The sequence below is a fragment of the Equus asinus genome, chromosome 9 (genome assembly GCF_041296235.1).
Source record: "Equus asinus isolate D_3611 breed Donkey chromosome 9, EquAss-T2T_v2, whole genome shotgun sequence".
Taxonomy (NCBI): domain Eukaryota; kingdom Metazoa; phylum Chordata; class Mammalia; order Perissodactyla; family Equidae; genus Equus; species Equus asinus.
Window position 1 is genome coordinate 72,228,323 of NC_091798.1, and position 20,001 is coordinate 72,248,323.

General features: G+C 35.0%; 1 long non-coding RNA gene across 3 annotated transcripts in view; it reads left to right on the plus strand.

Annotated features, from left to right (window-relative positions):
- The window catches only part of LOC123289813 (uncharacterized), a 329,460-nt gene that overhangs the window by 2,985 nt on the left and 306,474 nt on the right, over positions 1-20,001 (plus strand). For 2 of the 3 annotated variants that reach the window (XR_011505929.1, XR_011505930.1), the window contains exon 2: positions 8,609-8,738. This is a non-coding gene — a long non-coding RNA (uncharacterized lncRNA). Of the gene's footprint in view, positions 1-8,608; positions 8,739-16,943; positions 17,173-20,001 lie in introns of all 3 variants that reach the window. The other variant, XR_011505928.1, reaches the window with a different exon arrangement.

Here is a 20,001-nt window from a genome sequence, read left to right on the forward strand (position 1 = left end):
GCTTACATAGAAGAACTAGAAAGAGCTACATCTAGAATATATAACCATGAACTGGGGCTTTGGGGAGGAGTTAAAAAAAAAGAGAGGAAGATTTGCAACAGATGTTAGTTCAGGGCAACTCTCTCCCAGAAAAAAAAAAAACATTTCTTTCTCACTTGTCTTTGGACAAACTGGGATTGACTGATTTAAGCTGACCTTGTACAGACTTGGTTCCAGTCCAGAGGTTTAATTCAGTTTTGCTCCAGACACCTCATTCTTCTAGGATCAGATGGCTGGCTGTGCATGTTCTTCTCAAGTCTAAGGTCAGAACTTCCTGAGGCAGAGTGGGTGAGTGGTAGGAGGATGGGGAATAGGCATAATGAGAAGTGAAGAGCCGTGTGTCTTTTTTTTTTTTTTTAACAATGAAAGCAATTGGTTACGCACAAACCCCACCCGATGCCTTTGTCATGCGTCTCATTAGAGAGAAGTATGTCACATGGCCACTTCTAGCTTCTGGAAATCTGGAAATTTTAATATTTAGGTGGACATATTCTAGTCTCTAACTAAATTTATGTTAGCAAGGAAAAGAGGAAGGTTTATGTTGATAGGTGTTTCATTTTCAGTTCAGTCTAATAGAGAACAAGGCTCAGTAAGTAATCCCTGGTGTCAAAATCTCCTTGCTTGGGGCCAGCCCAGTGGCTCAGCGGTTAAGTGCACACGTTCCGCTTTGGCCTCCCGGGGTTTGCCAGTTCGGATCCCGGGTGCAGACATGGGACCATGTGGCATGCCATGCTGTGGTTGGCATCCCACATATAAAGGAGAGGAAGATGGGCACGGATGTTAGCTCAGGGCTAATCTTCCTCAGAAAAGAAAAAAAATCCCCTTGCTTGTCCATTAAGGATGAGGGAAGTTAGGAGGCTGGCTCAATTGTAATGGTCATTCATAGTCACATCTGACAGAAAAAATCTCTTATACTTTAAGTGGCAGGAAACTTCCACGTCAGAGGACTGTCTGTACCCTGAAGTCCAAAAGAAAACAGAGTTCAGCAGTCCAGAAAAGATAATATGAACTGATCACAAAACCAGGAGGCCAAGAGAATGTCCTAAAAGCTAGAATGTGAAGACAGAATTGGAATGTCAGAGAGACAACTAAAGAGGAACAGTTCAAGAATAAAAAGGGAACAGTGCTGCTGGGGTAGGCACTGCATAACCAAGAAGGGACATGAATAAATGTTAGGATTAAATATCTAAAAGAAAATGACCATACACGTGGGCTATGGTTCTTGAGAGACAAACAAGGTGAGCTCCACAGATGTTGATCTCTACGAGGGGAAAATTTCCCAGCTGCAGTGCAGTGCCCTAGAGTTCAATCAGAATATGGAAGTCTCTCATATCTAAAGAGGCGGAGGTCAGAGTTCTGGGCTTTTGGAGTTGTTGGAATCTGTGGGGCAGAGAACTGTGAGAAGAAGTCTGTGGAGGTTGTGAATTTCCTGTGGAGAGTTCCCCACAAGTCCTTGACTGAGACCTGGGCAGTGCCACCACAGTCATGGCCACTTAATGATTACGAGAGATTGGCTGCTACAGAGGTGAGAGCAGAACAGAGATATTAGACTGTAAGCAGTGCTGGGAACTTCAGAATTATCGCCCAGACATACTGAATAGAGCTCCTTGACACCTCCTAACAATGTATGAATCAAGCTGAATCACTGCTTTATGATAAAGGCCACACCCAGAGAAAGGCCCACTCTAGATCCACTTTAACAAAGCTTAAAACCAAGTCCTAACAAGATTGTTAGCGGAGACGGAGTTTGGAGATTGAATCTTGCCAAATTAGAGGGGCTTGGGAAACAAACAAAAGTTATACAGTCTCAAGAACTGTATATGAAAATACATGAAAGATTTAAGCAAAAGTAAACAGAACCCCATGAACTTATAGAACAATACTACATAGTTAAAATATATGCATTGGAGCTCCAAAAGAAAAACCAGAGTATAGCGAGGCAATAAAATATTTTTGAAAAATCATAACTGAAAAACTTTGATTTACAGTTTTAAGAAGATCAGAGAGCAGTAAGCAGGATAAACACAAAGAAAACCGCACTTAGGCATATCAGAGTCACACTGAGAGTCACAAGTATGAGAGTCTCATGGAGAAAGGGGAGTCTCTTCAATAAATGGTATTGGGAAAACTGGAGAGCTACATGCAAAAGAATGAAAGTAGGCCATTATCTTACGCCATACACAAAAATTAACTCAAAATGGATTAAAGACTTGAATGTAAGACCTGAAACCATAAAACTCCTAGAAGAGAACATAGGGAGTACGCTCTTTGACATTGGTCTTAGCAGTATCTTTTTGAATATTATGTTTCCTCAGGCAAGAGAAACAAAAGAAAAAATAAACAAATGGGACTGCATCAAACTAAAAAGCTGCTGCACAGCAAAGGAAGCCATCAACAAAACGAAAAGACAACCTAACAATTGGGAGAATGTATTTGCAAATGATACATCTGATAATGGGTTAATATCCAAAAAATATAGAGAACTCATACAAGTCAACAACAAAGTAGAAAACCTTTAAAGGAGCCACAGAAAAATGATGCATTACATACAGAAGAACAATAATACAAATGAAGGCATTACTGCTCATCAGAAACGATGGAGATCAGAAAACATTGCAGTAGCACCTTTAAGGTGATAAAAAAAAATTTTTAACTCATAATCTTGAATTCTATATCCAGTAAAATTATCTTCCAAAGAATATGAAAAAATAAAGATATTTTCAGGCAAATGAAAGCTGAGGAAACTCATTTCAAGCAGAGTGCCCTACAAAAAATACTAAAGGATATTTTTCAGCCTGAATTGAAATGATACACGATGGAAATTGTGATTTATAGGAAGAAGACTAGTAAGCAGAAATGGAAAATCAATGTGTAGATACAAAAAGCTATTTTTTATTCTCTTCTAATTTTCTTTAAAAGAATTTAATGCTTTGAAAAATAATATTATAAGGCCATGTTTTTGAAGCATGTACAAATAAAAATATGGAAACGGAGCATAAAGGTAAAGGACAAGAGAGATGCAGTAAATGGAAATATACTCTTTCCTGACTGCAAAATCTGACGTGAAATTTGAAGTTTGAAATGTTAGGTGTGAAGGGAGAAGTGGAATGTTTTATAAATAGAATCCACTATTGTAAGGCTATTACATTTGTGAAGTGTGAGGTGGGAAATGTCAGGTGTGAAAGGGGTTTAGGTAGTAGGCAGCTCCACAGATTAGGAGTGAAAATTGAAGTGGCACAATATTGATGCTAAATAGACATTGTTAAAATAATAATAAGGAGGAATATTGTTAGATTTACAGCAATCAGTCAAAAATAAAAGAAGTATATCTAAGAAAAGATAATATAAATAGCTACGAATAAAAATATATCCGTGTCAGGTGTTTCATACAGTGGATCATGAAAATGGCATTTTCCTAATAAGAAAAGTGATATGTTGGTATTAGCAAAGTTTGGAAATTTTCAATGTAAAGAAGGAATAATTCTACCACCCTAAGAATTTCCTCTCAATATTCCAATACTATATACGGGCCTGTGTGTATACATATACATATATAACTTTTGCTTACATATTTAGAACAATAGAGTATATATAATTTACATTGTTTTTATATTTATATCATAAATTTACTTTGTCTAAAATCTCTGCAAATATGAATTTTAATGATTTGTCATATGTCTTTACTATGTTGGACAATTCCCCTTCATCTGGAACACTATTAATAAAAATACTTCTATCGTATTATTTCATTTAAATATTTTCTGCATCTCTGCCAGTGAATTATTTCTTAAGGGTATGTGTACCAGTGACCTCATTTTAGGGTATTATACTTACAAAGTCTCTCTGTCTTGAAGATTTAAAAAAAAATTTATTCTGTCAGTTGGTTGAAAGGCAGAAGTGGATAGAGCTAAGGAAAGTTTAAATGTTAAATGTCTCTCATTGGCTGCAGCTGAGTACCCAAGCCAGTGAATAATCACTGTAGGAAGTAAACACCAGATTATGGTCGAAGGACAAGCAAGAGCACAGGAGGGTGGTGTTTGAGAGCAGAGCCAGATATGGAGTGGAGTGATAGCACCTTTGCCTCCCACTCACTGCCATCATCACTTGGGTGAAGGTTAGGCCTCATCGAGGAAGATTATATTAGTGGACATTTCATCCTATTCAGTAATTTAGTGTTCTTAAAATGAAGGGTAGTGTATTTGCAGTGAACCTGAGAGGAGAAGTCAGTATCAGGTTTGAAGGGAAAATGGAAAGAGATTAATATTTTGTGAGACAAGGCAGCTATGACTGGCTCTATATATGTACTGCACAGTCCTCCTTAGCATGAGTGTTTCCAAGTAGGCATAAAACTGCACTTATCGGGCAATGGGAGTTTACTGAGGCGCTGAAGAGTCATTGGGATCAAAGGGCCATGGGGTTTCTAATCTGTAATGGATATGTCTGCAGCTGATTTCTATGGGCATCTTTAATGCAATGTGGGGTTTGGTGGTTGATATTAGTGGGAGGCAGGGCAAGACTGAAATTTGTATTTTAAAGCAGAGGAAGAGGACAGGCACCTCAGAAAAGAAAACGAAATTCACCAAGGCGATTGAATATGTAAGTCTTTGTGGACAAATCTTGCCATTCTAAATTTAATTGAGCTGAGGCCAAATTTGGAATTTGTTGGAAACACCATACTTAAACATTTTGAATTCCAGAAAGATCATGTGATGTCTGTATAGTAATCATTATATTTCAAAATAGATCCTTAATTTGAAAGGATATACTTGATGCCCTACAAGAGAGAGATATGCTTCCTAATGATCAGTTGCCTCAATATTATGAAAACCTACTTTATTTTTTAAATATTTTTATTTGAACAGATATTAAATTTATATTGTTCAAAATTCAAAATATGCAACAGTATATTTACTGGAAAACTCTCTTTCATCCCTATTCACCAGATACACAGTTACTCTCTCAAGGCCTAATAATGTGTTCAGTTTTTTGTACATCTTCCAGAGATATTCGTACACTTACAAGTTATATAAACGTTTCCTTTTTAACACAGATGAAATGGTACTTTGCTTTTCGGTTGCTGTTATTTTAAAAAATACCTTGGACATCATTCCATATCAGTACATCATGAGATTTGTCATCTTGTTTTATTCAGGGCCAAATGATGATTTTTGTGGGCCCTCAGCACTTTTGCCTTCTTTGACCCATTTCTCAATTAAAAAAATTAACGTTATATTTTATAACTATGTTGGTATAAAGATGAATATATTCCAGGCTGGATTTATTATCTTTTATTATTATATTTGTTTCTTCTGAATTTAAAAGAAATTAAAATTAGCACATTTTCATGGGTTCCTAAAAGTATTGTGAGCCTTAGGCACTATGCCTATTGTGACTAATTGAAAGATAAATCAGCTTTGATTTTCTTACTACAAAGTTTTCCATAATAAGGACATTAGTTTATTTTAATCAACTCCCCATTGATAGACATTTAGGTTGTTTCCAAACTTCTTGATTTTTGTTTAATAGAAAATGGAATTTCCAAACCATAAGTTAAACAAAAAGATGCAACCAAACATAATTAATATTTACATACTCATTTAGAGTGGTACCACCTTCTAAACTAAAATTAGTATTTTATTTTATTTTCCTGCATTTTTTTAACAGGTAATAAACCAGATAGCTACCGAGTGCTAGCTGAGCATGAAAGCAGTCCTTGTTCTCTCTCTCTCGTGATTTTTCTTTTCCTTCTCCCGCTCCATACACTACCCCCTTCTCTTTCCCTGCTCCTCCTTTCTCTCAGATAAATATTATTATTTTCTTTACACTTCTTCCTTCTTTCCTATCTGTTCTTTAAGCTGTCCTAAAGATTTATTTAAACACTTTGGTAGAATTCAAGGATGAGGAAATGGCCTGTATTTACCCCAATATTGTTAATATTTCAAAAGTTCCTGCATAAAATTTTCTTTTAGCTCAATACATAGATAAATAGACTAAGACAAAAATTAATCCACATAATGTGAAATTCCTTATATACCAAATTATCAAATTGTCTTGCATTCTGGATTCTCACAAGCTTATCACTGTATTATGTCTTTCTCTTTATCCTATTCTTGATGCTTATCTCTTGTCAAAATCATCTCTTAGGTGTATATATTGCCTATCTTTGCATTAACATGAAACTCTCTGGCAGACTGAGCTCAGTATGGTTTCTGTCAGTGGGATACCTTCCCAAGTACTTTTATGTTTGTAGAATAGGGGTTGAAATTAAATAAGGCCAGGAGGAGTAAGTAAATGCATATATAATCAATTAGAGAGTGATGATCCTATCTAAAAGTAGAAGTTGTTACTTTCAGTCAGTTTTCATCATACAAAAATAAAAGGCATAATTTGATTTTTTGAAATAAGCCAGAAATGCATATATTTATGTAAAATCACTTTACAATTAGCAAATAAAATAAATAAAAATATAAAAATAACAAACACCATGAAGTCAGCACTGCAGACCAAATCAAATGTATCTGTAAGCTGTAGGACTCATTGGTAGGCAGTATAAAACTTCTGTGTAAGCGCTTTGAGGGCAGGAATTTGTAACTGCCTTGGTATTTAACAGGAGTGCTTGCATATGGTTGGTGTTCAATAAATATTGGTTAATTTACAGAATGAATAAGAAAGTAAGATTTTTAATTTTGAATGATCTTCATAGTGTTTCTTTTATTCATGTATCATAACTCTCTGAGGAATAAAAAAGATAGATATAATGCAAATTCTTCAGGTTAATCAAATTCTATTATTTGAAGGAAAAATATTAACACAAAATAGATTTTCATATATTTGTAGAATCTTAAAACTACATGTAATGGACCATAGAAGTAAATGTAATCACCTAAATTTTGTAGAAAAGGAATGTCTACAGAGATTGTATAATTTTTCTAGTGGACAAAAAGCTACTGACAGGCAAGACTAAACTCAGATCTCCTAATTTTTAAAATTGATCCCTTTTGTACTGCACAGTGTTTTCTAATCTGTCACTAGTACTATACCTCAGCAAACAATTGAATAGTATTTATTCCCGGACATCCATGAAGGGTTTAGATTTTTCTAAACATTGAAATGCCTGTTAGTAAGAAAAAAGTTTAAAAGTTCGCTGTTTTTTCTTATTCTAAATGGAATTAATACAACTATTCAATATATACAAGGTTTGATTTTATGAGTATGATACCATTAAAAATCATTTAAGCCATAAAGAAATTTAAAACTGTGGTTTGAAGACCAGTTTTGGCATGGTAAATTTAGAGCAGTAAATGATTCTTCTTGTATCAAGTACACCTATTTTTAAAGTTGAAAATGATATAGCATATCTATAATGTTCATCTCAAAGGATGACAAAGGATGTCAAGGAAAGAAAAGGATCGTAGGGTAAATATGTAAATTTGCTCTTTTAAAAAATTAAGAACTTTCCTTTAGAACTTCAACATCAAATGTATTTGCTATATAAATGTTTTCCTGCAATCCTAATAAGATTTAGGCTTCCATGCTCGTGATCACCCCCAGCAGTCAGCGCTGAATTACCAAGAAGGGGAATCTGGGTAGGTCATCAAAGAAGTATTTCCCTCCCATGAACACTGTTGCAAACTCTTAATTTTGATTTTTTAGAATGGGTATAGAAAAATGAAACTATGATGGCACTCTACCTGTAACCTCAGGAATGCCCCGGAATGTGTATAAATTTGCTGGGTAGGCCCTAAAGGTGAAGCAGGGTGGAAATTACCCTATGCCTAAAACTCTAAATGGACCCGGTAGTACATCCACACACCTTGGCACTTCAAATAAATAATAACAAGCCGCTAGCTCATGACGCAGTTCAGATGTTTACCCAGCCTCACTCTTCTGCTTATGCACTCTCTCTCCTGCTTATTGCCTCACTTCTTGGCATGCTTCTTGGTTTTGTTTTACTTATCTTGCTATTGAAGACACTTAACCTACACTTGGCCTGCATCCTGGCCTAGTGCACTGCAACCTCAAGAAAGGGCTTTGAAAAATTATAGAATGTGTATAGAACTTAATTAAATTTTTCATATATCTTATTGAGTTTGTGTGAGAAAACGTGACTAAATTAGGTAAAGAGAGTTAAAGGAAGTAGAAAATGGGAATTCCAGTATTTAGTATTTTAACAGTTCCTATGTTTCATTAACAAACATCTTTGTTCAACATGAATCACTGAGGATACTAATAAAAATAGCAGTTTTAAAAACATACACTGAACATCCTGTTATGTAAAAACTGCATATTTTCTCACAACAGAAGAAGAATAGATGAAAAGCCGGTTCTGTACTTTTAAAGCTTCTTGACTAATCTGAAGTCAAGACAAATACAGGAGAAGGAAAAGGAAGGATAACAAGTATCCAAGAATGATGTGACTCACAAGATATTGCTTTTAATTATTATTTTTCTTGTCACCAATGGAAAAATACTTTCCATTCCAAGAATGTATGAATGAAACTTTATTGATGAGAATTTTTAAATGGATTTTATGCTTTGGTGTGATTCTTTCACTCATTCATTCTTTCAGTTTAGCAAACCTATGTGAGCTCTACATGGACATCTTCAGTACCTCCTCTTTGGGACCTGCTTCCCACTTACACACCCATGGTCATTAAACAGTCTGGCTTCAGTTTTCGGCCACATCTGGCAAACTCTAGGTGCGTACCTGACCCAAGGTGGGCCATTCAGAATCCATTATAATGAATTTAGAATTGGCACTAAGATTTGACGAATGCCTGGGAATGTTTATTGAATGATTAAAAACTCAACCAAGTTTTCTACCATGTGGGCTAGGGTGTAGCCAAAGCTGATACGAATATTGAAAAAAAATGAGTGACATGATAGAAAGAAGCAAAAAAGATGAGGAGTGGATAGGGAGTGTAGGTTTGTTTGCTTTTGTTCATTTTGTTTTGTTGTTTTTAACAACAAACAGCATTTTAGTTTCCAATTCTGGAATTTTCCAAGGCCTGTTACTTTTATACCATTATGTTTTCTGATATTGTGCTTTTATAGCATATTTTCCGTTTAGTTGTTTTCTTGCACTGATTTGCTGTCCTTTACTTCCTTCTAAAACAATTCCAATTTCAGCTCTGAAGATAAGCTATTGTGTTACATATTCATATTTTAAGTGAGATGTAGTCCCAACTTTTAGACATTCACAGTCAGAAGAAGGATCTAATATAATAAGATAGATTCAGCAAAATTAAAATTGTAATGAATTTCTAGAGAAGAGTTAGGAGATGCTGTAAGAATAAATATGGGAGCTATGCTGTTGTGCAACATTGGGTTAAAATTTTACAAATACTAAGTTAAAATAAATAATTACCCTTCAGTAAACAAAATGCATTTTTTTAGTCTCTTCATCCATATGACTAAATAACACATTAAACTATTCCACATAATGTAATCTGCACTAGCTAATTTCCACTGTTTTACTGGATTTTATTGGACTCAAATTGGCGTTATCTAACTTCTCCGCCAGGCTTTGTAAAGAAAAACAGTAAATAATAACAATGAACGGGCTTATTTATAATAAGGGTAGAACATCACCAATGCTGTAATAAAAATAGAAATAATAATAATAAAATAAGTTGCTGCAGGCATACATGATCTTAATTTTATTTGATTAAATCTGAATTCCATGTCTCGTATAGATTTCTCCTTGAGCAATTCTCCAAAATAGGTAAAACAAAAATGCCTAATTGTGTAGACCAGTTCTGTATTATGTATTGACAAATCAGAGTATTCTTTTTCATTTTACACAAAATTATTGCTGTCACAGACTACTTCTACCAAAATGGGAGTGTTATGTGAGTGAGATTTTAGTGTTTCTAAACTTCTCTGCTTTTAAGTGTTTTAAATTGAAAAATAAGCTGTTTAAATGAGATTCTTACAAGAATGCCTATAAGATTAACTGCAGCTTCAAGTTAAGTTAGGGTTTCAAAATATTTGAATCTGAGAAAAATACTAAGTTTCTTTTTTGTAAAGCAGAATGGGTTAAAAGATCTTTGTATAACATAGTGATGAAAAGTCATTCCCAGCAATACTATATCATTGAAGAGTAGTAGTGGAGGAGGAATATTTTGGTCTGGGAAATTTAATCTCATTCTGGAAAAGAATCTTGCAGATTTATATTTTGAAGTAACAGATCTTAAGTGTCTGCAAACTGCAGATTCTTGGCCTATTCAAATTAAAGCAGGTATCAGACATTCATCTGCGGTCACTAGAGAGTGTTTTTTTGTTGAAAGCAATGGTGTTTGTTTAGTGGATACATTAAGAGAATTTTAGAGTTAGATTTTAGATCACTTTGTGATTAAATAAAAATGTCTATAAAGAGACTTGTTCATCAGAAGAGGATACAGGAAATGGTGAAAAAATATATTAACTGATTTCAATTTTTAAATGTTCATTTTAAAAACTGAGTTATTAAAGGACAAGCGGATATAGTAATTTAAAAACTATACACTGTGTGTGCAGGTTTCCTAAGTCTCTGATGAGCTAAAAAATCCTTTTCTATACTAACATGGAGAGAAAATCTAGAGCAGACCTTGGGACATTAGTCTTCTTGGATGCTCAAAAGCTTGGGAACAACCAGTGAGCCCCAAGCCACCTCCATTTCCCCACTGCATCTGCGAGTCCGTCATACTTGGAGAACTCCCATTCACCCCGTCTCCATCTGTCTACATGTTTAGGTAAAGAATGAATTCAATTTTAGAAGTAACATCGCTGAAAGTTGGGAGGGGACACTAGGAAGTTGAATTGTTAATGATCCATCTGAGAGAATCAGAGGTTTTCTTTCTAGATCCTCCTTTCACCTCAGTATGCATTGCGTCAGTCCTGATGTAGTCTTCCCTTCCCCTACTCTCCAAAGAGAGCATACCATCTTTAACTTTTTTTTTCCTGGGCTTCTTCCCTTAGAATCCAATTTAAAACATTCTTCTAGCATATCTTCCCTAATTAGTCCTTAGTCAATTTATGTCTGTTGTTCAACTTTTATCAATTTAACTCTGCAAATTTGTAAATAGGAGCATACGCTATCTGTATCCTGCATAATGTACTGAGGTCACCTACACTTCTTCTGGAAGTTATTAGGTGATGTTTAAAGTCAAATGTACTATTTAATTTCTATCATTGAGATGGTTCTACGGAAAGCATAGATTTGGCAAAAGCATCCAATTAGGATAAATAAAACTTTTTCTTTCTTTTTTTCTTTTTCTTTTTGTTTTTCAGGATAAAGAATCTTGATAACTCCTTGTAGGGGAGAAGGGAAGTGGAGAAAAACTCAAACACCCAAATCATATAGTTCTATAACACCTCCAATCCAATATATTTCTAAATAATATTTTAAACTGTGCAAAAAGTCAATTCATATATTTAAGAGCAATTGCCTTTAAACTTTAAACAGCTATATTTCAGAAAAATATTTCATTTAATTGAATCTAAAGGACGGATTTCCAGTAAAAAATCAGGAATAATTGTATTAGAATTTTGTGCTTTGAAGTTAGCATGATTGCTTTTCCAAAACCAGTGTAGCTGTAACAAGACAATGAATAGATCTCTCCTGTACCTGGGAATCTGTCACTAGGAACCAAAACTGTAGACAAAGAGGCCTAAGTACCCTGTATTCTATGGAGAGCTTGGAAAAAAGCCCAGACACTCCTTGGGGTTGATTTGGAGGACCCTATGCTTCTGTCTTACTATGGACTCAAAGATGTCCCTAAGGAGAAGGGTGGAGAAAGAAAGACTTGATAAAGGATGGTAAAAATAGAAGTATTTCACGTTTCTAGCCCACTAAGTTTAGATTCAATAAAATGGTTGCAGGAGCTCAGCAGTTTTCATTATCGTTTTTGGACAGCCTCCTATGAAAGACAGGATTTTCAGCAGCGAAAAGCCATGTACTTGCAAGCTAGGCTTCCATGTAAAAATGACTTACGTGCAGCATTCCTCTTTGGAAAATAGAAGTTCTATAGGTTGTAGCTTTGAAGCTTCTGCCTCACATAGCTTCAAAAAACATAAAAAATAAATCGTTAGGCGATGGGAGAGTAATCACACCTAAAATATTTAATTATCATTAGCATGTTTTTAGCTTTTACCTATGAAAAATAATATGCAGTGTTAAAGTAAATCACACAAATCTATATTATATGATCTGAACTTATCAATTACATATCAATTTATGGCTTAGTGTTATTAGAGTTATGATCTAATAGGAGAAAAAATGATTATCCTACATCTCCAAGATGGTTTAATAAACTCTCAGTATATGTTATTCCAGGTGAAATCCTCATAAACAATTCTCCAAAGCAGTTATTTTATATGGTTTATTTAATGCAGACAATGAAATCCAAATACAGTAGCTTAAGCTCTGCTATGATTATTGCAGCATGTTTAAAGTTATCTTTCATTGGGATTTATTAGGAAATAATGTGTTCATGTTCGTATTTTTCAAGTACTAAGAAAATTAAGATAATATTTATAGAAAAACTTTAAGATCACTACAAAGGTTAATAATTTTATTTATAACTTCCAAATTTTCAGATCAGAACAGTAACTTCCAATGTGAGCTTTTCAGCATTCTAGTATTTTTCTATTTAGTTCAATGAGTGCTCCAAATTTCCAAGCTATTTTCTTAAAAAAATCTATTTTAATTCATTTCAATTAAAATTATATTTACTGAATGTTCATGCTGTACTTACTGTCTTAAATACTTTTGTTTAAAAAGTGATAAAACAATTATCAGCATCTTAATATACTTTTTATAAATTAGGCATATGTGTAAATATCAACTGTAGGGCAATCCTTCTCTTAGAGATTGGGGCCCATAGCATCAGCATCACCTGGGGACTTGTTAGAAGTGAAAATTCTCAGGTGGCAGTCTAAGCTATTGAATCAGAAACTTTGGGCTGGGCCCAGCAATCTGTGATTTTACAAGCCTGTTGCATGATCTAGAAGCACACTGTAGTTTAAGAACAACTACCGTAGTGTACTGCTACTAGGAACAGATGAAAACAGATTGATAAGATTAGTTGTTCTCTATAAATTGAATCTTCCAATTGTAAAACTAGCTTCAGTCTTAGCTACACATTAGAATCATCTGGAGAACTTCAAAAAATTCTTGTGCCAGGACAACAGCTCATATGAAGTAAGTGAGATTCTCTGGGGTGTGGGACACAGGCAAATTTTGTAAAGCATCCCAGGCTATTTTCATATGCAGACAAATGTGGGAACCACTGCATTTATGGAGTGAGCTCTTGGAAGAGAAATGTTCCCTGTGAGAGCTATGAAGACATTTCCTAAATATTAGGGCCACCTTATGAGGAGGTAGCAAATGAAGATGCTTGAATGCAGAGATATGACAGGTACCCTCTGCCTTATGCATTCCACAGCCTTCAAACCATCTGGAATGGTCAAAGTCAATGCATCCCTAGAATTTTCTCCAACCCTCAAAATTTACAGGAAAAAAAAAAATAAGAAATCTGAAAAAAACAGCTCTAAAAGAAAGATAACATGCTGCAGCCTAGACAAACCAGAATTAATATAGAAGTTAGTTCGATGTTTTAAAATAAGCATAATAAATATCCTCAGAAAACAGAATATTGGTAGCATGAAGGAGGAGCAAGAAATTATAAAGAAGAATAAAGCAGAAATATTAAGTTAAAAAAAAAGTACTCTTGCCTCATTCTATTCTCCTTCACTATCTCCGCCTATATTCTCCTGGAATGTTATGAATCAGAAGTTTAGTTCTGCCTTTTTAGTTCTGCATTCCTTCCTTCTTTCCTTTTTTCCATTTCCAATTTTTGATGCTTGCTTGGTAGAAATTAATGGATTTAATTGATTATTCACCCTTGCTGCTTATATCTTTGTCCAATGTAGTGCAGAGAAAAATAAAAGACAGTATCTAAATAGCAAGCATCCCTGCCCTTTAATCCTAGATGGCAGTAGCACCCCCTCCCCATGTTGTGACAACCAAAAATGTCTCTAGACATTGCCAAATGTACCTGGGGGGCAAAGTCACCCCCACTTAAGAAACCACTGGTAGACACTATTCTGGCTTCTCTCACCATAGATTAATTTTGCCTGTTGTTGAATTTCACACAAATGGAATCAGATTGTATGCATTTTGTTTTGTCTTTCTACTCCACTCATCGCTATCCTTGAGTGTGCACCTGTCTGTGCTGTTACAGCAGATGTGGTTTTAACCATGATCGTGAGATTGATGTGTGTTGTTGCATGTAGCTGTAATTTCTTTTCCATTGATGCAGCATTCCATTTTCTTGCTGATGGACATTTGGGTGGTTTCTAAATTTGACTATTACAAATAAAGCTAATATGACCATTTTTGTGCATGTCATTCTGTGGATATGCACTCATTTCTGTTGATGTTGGTGTTGATATTGATGTTCTGTTGATGTTGGTGTTCATTAAATCTAAGACCTTCTGTTATGAAAAGACACTATGGAGAGAGTAAAAAGGCATGTTACACTCTGAGAGAAAATATTTCAATACGTATTTTCATCACAGAACTCATATCCAGATATATAGAGAGAGCTCCTATAAATCTATGAGAAAAAGACTATCAAACTGGAAAATGACCAAAAAACTTGAAGAGGCTCTTGACAAAAGATGGTATCCAAAATGACCAGTAAGCATATGAAAATATGCACAACCCAATAGTCTAAAAGATTTGTAAGTTAAAACAGTAATTAGATAACCCTACACAGCCACCAAAATGACTAAAATTGGAAAGACTGACAGAGATTATAAGTCTTGGATAAGGCTATGAAGCAAGTGGATCTTTCACATTGCTTACCCGATGAAACACTCTTACTATGAAACATACATAAATGCTCTGACTGATGAGCCTTTGAGTTGTTTCTAATATTTTGCCATTAGAAACAATGCAGCAGTAAACATTCTGGTACTTTCATCTTTGCACTCCATGTGAGAATTGGTTCTAAATTTCTAAAACAGCCTGTCTCACTATGACTTGTAGGGGCTCTTTACATATCATGGATATTAACTGTTTTATGCTATCTATGTTTAAAATGTTTTTCTTCTTGTATCACTTCTTTTAATTTTGTTTATAAGGTCTGGTAATATATAAAACTTTAAAATTTTAATTTTGTCAAGTCTATCAGTCCTCTGTTTTATGTCATCTTGTTCATATTATGGTTAGAAAAGTTGCCTCATCTAAGGAATATTAAAAAATACTTTTCTAATAGTATGTGTTTTACTCAAAAATTTAAATTGTTAAATCATTCATGGTTTATTTTTCATTATAAGGCTGGAATTATTCCTATATTATTCATTCGCTATTGAAGTGAAATTTTCCCTTTTCCGTATATCAATTCCCATATGTGTGTCTATCTTTTTCTTGACTCCTCACTTGCTTCTTTTGATCTATTTGTAAATTATTGCATCAATACCGCATTTTAAAAATACTTCAGCTTTATTTTAATTTTCTTCCTTTTCAAAAGTTTTCTGGCTATTCTTGAACATTTCCTCATCCAGATAAGCTGTGGAATAAATTTGTTGTCTCTTCCCCCCACCAAAAAAAAACCCTCTTGAGAATTTGATTGAGCTTGGCATTTACTGTTGACTCATTTTATGTTTTTGTGATATGGAATCTTCTCATCTAAAAATGTAGCATCTATTTGTCTTAACTTTTATATACCATAGCAAAGATTTGCAGTTTATTTTATAGACCTTACACATTTCTTGTTTGGTTTATACCTATGTGTTTTATAGTTATTCTTGCTATTGTGAATTTGGATTATTTTATCATTTTCAAAAAGACTTAATACATGAAAAAGATAGTAATTTCAGTTGTTAATTTCACGGTATTAATAAAGTGTCTGTCACTTTCCTAACTCTCCTAGAACAACTAATAGTGTTTTCTTCTTAGTACAATTTTATTTTTCCAATTAAGTATTACATTCTAATGAAAACTTGCCTCAGTTTTTTTTTTCTGGTGAGGAAGATTAGCCCTGAGCTAACATCTTGTGCCAATCTTCCTCTATTTTGTATGTAGGACACTGCCACAGCATGATTTGACGGTGGTGTGTAGGTCCACACCCAAGATCTGAACCTGTGAACCCCAAGCCACCGAAGCAGGGTGTGTGAACTCAACCACTACACCACTGGGCAAGCCCCGGCCTTTTATTTTAAAAATTTTAGTTCTTATTTATTTCAGTCGATGTATTATTTCAATCATGGCCTCCAATACAATGTCAATATCTTGGAATTCTAGTGGTGTTAGTGGACAACCTTGTTTCTTTTTTTTTCTTTTGCTTAAATGATATTCATTCTACTGTTCTACTTATAAGTACACAGAGTTTGCATTTGTTTTCTGGGCATGGTTTTATTATGATAAGTAAGTTTCCTTCAAGTGCAAAATTACTCTTAACTAGTATGGACAATTCTTTCTGCCATTCTACTCGATGCATACATCAACTGAAAAGAGCATGATGTAGGAAGAGAGGAATCTCTGTATTCAGATCAAGTCAGTTCCTGTTTGCTTCTCATTGTGGGAGACTTTTTTTTTTTTTTAGGAAGATTAGCCCTGAGCTAACCTTTGATGCCAATCCTCCTCTTTTTGCTGAGGAAGACTGGCCGTGAGCTAACATCTGTGCCCATCTTCCTCTACTTTATATGTGGGATGCCTACCACAACATGGCTTTCCAAGCAGTGCCATGTCTGCACCCAGGATCTGAACTGGCGAATCCTGGGACGCCGAAGTGGAACGTGCACACTTAATCACTGTGCCACCAGGCCGGCCCCTGCAAGACTTTTCTAAGATGACTCTTTATTCTAGTGTTTAATGTATGTCTTTTTTTCTTTTTTTCTTTTTTTTTTTGAGGAAGATTAGCCCTGAGCTAACATCTGCCACCAGTCCTCCTCTTTTTGCTGAGGAAGATGCCCTGAGCTAACATCCATGCCCATCTTCCTCTACTTTATATGTGGGATGCGTGCCACAGCATGGCTTGATAAGCTGTTCATAGGTCTGCACCTAGGATCCGAAGCAGCTAACCCTGGACTGCCAAAGCGGAACATGTGAACTTAACAACTGTGCCACTGGGCTGGCCTCTCAATGTATGTATTTTTTAACCAACAGGGCCCCAGAATGCAAAGCTAATATTTAATCTGTTGTAATCTGGCGTACATGCAGAGTAATATAGTATTGACCTGGTTTATAAACACAAAACAACATATTATGTTGTTATGAGCATTTTAAGGGATTTTCAGGGATAATTTCAAATATTAAACAGATTTTCACCTTAGAGACTGAGTTCTGAACTTAATCCTCTTGTAAAATGCAAATTTACTGCACCTTTATAAATGAAACGAGTCTATGATTTTCTATTTTTATGAAATTTGTCAGCATTAGGCATCAGAGTTCAATTAGATTTCTAAAATAAATGGGAAAGCATTTTTTTTTAAATCTATGCTCTTAAATATTTTAAATAACATGGACTAAGTAGCAAGGTTTATCATTGACTATGTTTTCTATTTATTTTATATAATTTGGTTTATTTAAGTTTCTTACATTTTTCAATCAGCTCTAGTAGTTTATGTTACCATATATTTCCTACAGAAATATTTCTAAATTTAACTTAATATAATTTTATTCCCTTACAATTTTTAATCTTATTCTTCTCTGTCATTATATTCCTATTATAATTGATAATGTTTATTTTTTATTTCTCTCTGTTTTTTTCTTATCAGGCTCACTAGGAGTCTATTTTGTTGGTCATTTCAAAATTCCAGTTCTTAGTCTTGTTAACCATACTGTTTTTTAATGTGGTAAGAATACTTAACGTAAGATTTATCATCTTAACAAATTTTAAGTGTTCAATACGTTATTGTTGACTCTAGGTACCGTGTTGGACAGCAAGACTCTAGAGCTTATTCATCTTACTTAACTGAAACTTTATACCTATCAATTAATTGCTCTTTGTTTCCTACTCCCCCCAGCTCCTGGTAACCACCATTTCAGTCTTTGATTTCATCCACTGGACTATTTTAGATGTTTCATATAAGTAGAATCATGCAGTCTTTATCTTTCTGTGTCTGGCTTATTTCACTTAGCATAATGTCTGCAAGATTCATCCACACCATCACATATTGAAGAATTTTCTTCTTTTTTTAAAAGCTGAATAGTATTCCATTGAATATATATACCCATTTTCTTAATCCATTCATTTATCCACAGACATTTAGGTGGTTTTCATATCTTAGCTATTATGAGTAGTGCTGCAATGAACACAGAGTGCTAATATCTTGCTGAGATCCTGATTTCAGTTTTTTGTACATGTACCCAGAAGTGCAGTTGCTGGATCATTATTTTTTATTTATTTATTTATTTTTAAAGATTGGCATCTGAGCTAACAACTGTTGCCAACCTTTTTTTTTTTTTTTTTCTGCTTTATCTCCCCAAATTCCCCCGGTACATAGTTGTATATCTTAGTTGCAGGTCCTTCTAGTTGTGGCATGTGGGACGCCGCCTCAACATGGCCTGATGAGCATTGCCATGTCCTCGCCCAGGATCCGAACCAGCGGAACCCTGGGCTGCCACAGCGGCCACAGGACCAGCCTCCCTTATTTTTAAATTTTTAAGAAACCTACTGTTTTCCATAGTGGCTGCACCATTTTACATTTCTGTCAACAGTGTACAATGATTCCAGTTTATCCACATCCTCGTCAACACTTGTCTTTTGTTTTTTTTTAATAATAGCCGTCCTGACAGGTGTAAGGTGATTTCTCATTGTGGTTTTGATTTGCATTTCCCCAATGATTAGTGACAATGAGCATTTTTTCGTATGCCTGTTGGCCATTTGTATATCTTCTTGGGAGAAATGTCTGTTGAAGTCTTTAGCCCATTTCTAATTGAGTTATTAGGTTTTTGGTTATTGAGTTGTAGGAGTTTCTTATATATTTAGGAAATTAACCCCTTATCGGATACATGATTTGAAATATTTTCTCTCAATCAGTAGGTAACTTTTCATTCTGTTGATTGTTTCCTTTGCTGTGCAGAAGTTTTTGTTTGATGTAATCAAAGCCCCAAAGACATTTTGTGCAGAATTAGAGAAAAACAATTCTATAATTCATATGGAACCACAAAAGACCACAAAAGGCCCAATTGATCCTCAGAAATAAAGTTGGAGGCATCATACTGCCTGATTTAAAAATATATTATCAGGGCTGGCCCCGTGGCCGAGTGGTTAAGTTCGCGCGTTCTGCTGCAGGCGGCCCAGTGTTTCGTTGGTTCGAATCCTGGGCGCAGACATGGCACTGCTCATCAAACCACGCTGAGTCAGTGTCCCACATGCCACAACTAGAAGGACCCACAATGAAGAATATACAACTATGTACCGGGGGGCTTTGGGGAGAAAAATGGAAAAAAATATATACATATTATCAAGCTACAGTAATCAAAACAGTATGGTACTGGCATAAAGACAAACATAAACCAATGGAACAGAATGGAGAACCTAGAAATAAATCCACACATATATGGTCACTTGATCTTTGACAAGGGTGCCAAAAATACACAAGGAGGGAAGGATAGGCTCTTCAACAAATGGTGTTGGGAAAACTGGATATCCACATGTAGAAGGATGAAATCAGACACTTGTTTTACACAATACACAAAAATCAGGTCAGAATAGATTAAATGCTTACTCATAAAACCTGAAACTGTAAAACTCCTAGAATACATAGGGGAAAGCTTCATGACATTCATCTTGGTAATGACTTCATGCAGATGACATCAAAATGACAGGCAAAAGGGGACTGGCCTGCTGGAACAGCAAAGTTCACAAGTTCCACTTCAATGGCCTGAGGTTCGCCATTTAGGATCCTGGGTGTGGACCTACATGTGCATGTCTTGTCAAGCAATGATGTGGCAGGCATCCCACATAT